The 3573-nt window shown below is 43.7% G+C and overlaps 1 long non-coding RNA gene across 1 annotated transcript; it reads left to right on the forward strand.

Annotated features, from left to right (window-relative positions):
* The first annotated feature begins 229 nt into the window (after positions 1 to 229).
* On the forward strand, positions 230 to 2005 carry LOC310667183. Its single transcript, XR_014506183.1, has 2 exons — positions 230 to 839; positions 1876 to 2005. It is a non-coding gene; the product is annotated as an uncharacterized lncRNA (long non-coding RNA).
* The last annotated feature ends 1568 nt before the right edge of the window (positions 2006 to 3573 follow it).

The following is a 3573-nucleotide window of genomic DNA, read 5'->3' on the forward strand; positions in this document are numbered from 1 at the left end:
TCAACATTAGGAAGAACTTCCTGACAGTAAGAGCTGTTCGACAGTGGAATTTGCTGCCAAGGAGTGTGGTGGAGTTTCCTTCTTTGGAGGTCTTTAAGCAGAGGCTTGACAACCATATGTCAGGAGTGCTCTGATGGTGTTTCCTGCTTGGCAGGGGGTTGGACTCAATGGCCCTTGTGGTCTCTTCCAACTCTATGATTCTATGATTCTATTCTATGATTCTAGGTGCTCCTGCCTGGGACGTGTGTTCTGGTCCTCAGGTGGGTTTTGAAGCAGCCGGGTCATGGCAAAGGGATGTCTTTGCCCCCAGAAGTGCTCTATCTCTTAAAGAACTGCCCAGGTGACTGCAGATCCCAGAAGAAGACTGCAAGAGAGGCCATATTGCGCATTGAGGCTGCTGCTCAGGTGCAGAACAGACACAGGGAGCCCCCCTGTCAATCTCGCTGCTGCCCCAAAACCCACTCCCATCCTGCGCATTACATGAGGGGAAGATGCTGTACTTTTGGCCCAGGAAAACTGGTGGAGTTTAATCTGTCGGCTTGGCTTCTCTCTGTTCCCCATTCTTTCAAAATGAAAATCCGGCTCCCTACAGGTCTGCAGCAGTTTTCAATTTTTATAAACCGCCTTGTGAAACTTGCAAATTTCTCCTAGTAAAAACATGTTGACTAATATGCAAAATTCCCCTGGTACAATATATTATTGTATGCTATCTGTGTTGAATGGTCTCTTTAAATTTGAAGGTTCGTTATTGTTCCACAAGATGTGTATTCCTTTAAGGGCCAGAGCAAATAATGTGAACTAGTTTTACAGCTGTGAAGCAGTATAGCAGGTGCTGTTAAGTTGTGTTAATTAAGCTGTTGTGAGGCATCTGATCAAGGCATGTATTTTAAAATGAGCTTAAAAATATGTTTGTATGTTTCATGCCAGGCAGAAACCTGCTGGCTAAGTACTTTGGCGGTTGTTTCTCCTCTTGAACAGGGCCCCCTGATTTATAATAGTACCTCAAAGTTGTAAAAGGAAATTACAGGCCAGGGAGCAAAGGTTATATTGACCCCTACATATTACAGAATATAATCAAGCTGCAAAAACACTAATTAAGAGTTGGTAAATAGTTTAACAGAAAATAGTTTACCATGTGCCTCCCATCAGCCACATTTTCCTAAGGTTAAAGGGCAAGAGCTAATAGGAACAGCAGCTGGCTGGGAAAGGGGGGTGTAAAATGAAGAGGTTTTTCTCTTTACTGAGTTTCTCAGGCAAAGGCCTTTCTTCCAAAAAAATCTATCTATGTTATGTATGAAATATGTTGGCTTTAATGATGCAAAGGATGTAGAAAGTAAGAAATGTTAGATTCTTATGTTAGATTCTTATTTCATTGATGGTGTGTGAGAAGGTGAACTCATGATCTCTGTTTAAGATAGAATTTAAAAACCATGAGCCATCTGTTTTAGCCATTTGCCCCTGTTGCCAAAAGGGCAATAGGGCAATAGGGCAAAAGGTGATCTGGTAATTAAGGTGCCTTGTCGAGGCAAATGTAAGATATATGGCTACTTGTCTGCCATTTATGAATAGAAGGAAATATAGCTCTTTGTCTCCCATAAAAGGTAATAGGAAATGGGTGTATCTTTTATGATTGGTTCTAGCAAACAGCCAATAGGAATTTCAACCAGGCTGATTGGATAGAGGCAGCCAAAGGAGGAGCAAGGGGGCTGGGCTGAGGAAATATAAGTGCTGGCCATCAGGGCTGGAGTGGGCAGAGCTTTGGTAACCATATACCACTGTGCCTATCATTTATTTGTCTGACAAATAAATTATTATTTTAATTTCTCTATTGCTGCATTGAATATTTCATTCCAGCTAAGCATTAACCACAAGCAGGGTGCTACAGTTGGGTATAGTATATAAAGAGCAGCACCTGGCTCTCTCAGTACCCTGGTGGACGGGTCACGCTTATTGATATATTGTAAAAGGAGTTTTTGTTTTTGTTATTAAAACCTAGCAAAAGTTATTTTTGCGTTCCTTGTAATGTGTGGTCTCCCCAGCACGCCTTCTGCAGCGCAACTAATCTGCAAATCTGCACTAATAAATTCATTGTTGTGCCCACTTATCCCTTAACAGATGCTCTTTTTTAAATAAATAATGTTTGGATGGGGAACTGCATCACAGATTCAAATAAGTGCAAATTCCGGAGGGTGGCTGTGAGTTAGATAGATTCGCTTTTAAATACAAACTGAAACGACCTTCTGCCTGATTCCTAGTTGAGGTTAAAAGTACAATTTGGGGTGAACTCCACAGGATTGCAGAGCCTGGAATGGCACAAACGGTGGCTGGGAATTCCTCCTTCACCTCAAGCGCTGTCTGCTTGGCATGGACTTCCTGAGAGTTTATCTTTGGGGATATCCCTCTGGAGGGTCAGGACACGGGTCATTCACACATCACAGGACACGGGTTTGGGGTGAGGCTTTGGGGATTTTGGTGACAGTGGACCAAGTTCCAGGAACGCAGAAGATAAGACACATCTGTGATGCTGCAATAAAGCTTTAATAGAGGAGAAGAAAGGAAGGAACCTTCTCTGTGGTCAGCAGTTTAAGCGGGAGAAGAAAAATAAATAGATCCCATTCTCAGTAAAGAGCACATTCACTATTGAGATGATACAGATTAATAATAATAATAATAATATATTATTTATACCCCACCCATCTGGCTGGGTTTTCCTAGCTACTCTGGGCAGCTTCCAACCAAATATTAAAAACAATACAGCGTCAGACATTAAAAGCTTCCCTAGAGAGGGCCGCCTTCAGTTATCTTTTAAAAGTAAAATAGTTGTTTATTGCCTTGACATCTGATGGGAGGGCGTTCTACAGGGCGGGTGCCACTACCAAGAAGGCCCTCTACCTAGTTCCCTGTAACCTCACTCCTCGCAATGAGGGAACCGCCAGAAGGCCCTCAGAGCTGGACCTCAATGTCGGGGCTGAACGATGGGGGTGGAGACGCTCCTTCAGGTATACTGGGCCGAGGCCGTTTTAAAGGTCAGCACCAACACTTTGAATTGTGCTCAGAAACATACTGGGAGCCAATGAAGATCAGATTGTGAGAAAACAAAACATCTCTAAAGAGAGGTGGTCAAGCACAAGGAAGGAAGGAAGGAAGGAAGGAAGGAAGGAAGGAAGGAAGGAAGGAAGGAAGGAAGACAGGTGTGTGGTTCTCTCCAAACATTCCTTTTGTCCTGGCCCAGATGGCTAAAAAGTTCCCAGTTTGGAACTCACTGGAAGATGTGCAGATCCTGATGCTCTCCTTATTCAGACTCAGAGAACGGAGGGTTGCTGGGCATAAATGGAGGAGAGATAGCAGAGGAAGAAGGGAGATGTGCAAAGGAACAGTCAAGGGCAACTGAGCACAGGTGAGGCATTGGCAGCTGCAGGTGTCAGAAAAGATGAGCACCTGAGACCATCTTTGCTTTGGATCCCGGATGCTCATCATTCCTGACTTCCTGCCCAGAAAAGAAAGCAAATCATATACAGGTCTGTCATCTCAGTTTTCCGCTTGGAGCTTCCCTTGAGGATGGGGAATTCTCAG

This window comes from Podarcis tiliguerta (genome assembly GCF_965153285.1).
Source record: "Podarcis tiliguerta genome assembly, chromosome: 16".
In the NCBI taxonomy this organism is placed as follows: domain Eukaryota; kingdom Metazoa; phylum Chordata; class Lepidosauria; order Squamata; family Lacertidae; genus Podarcis; species Podarcis tiliguerta.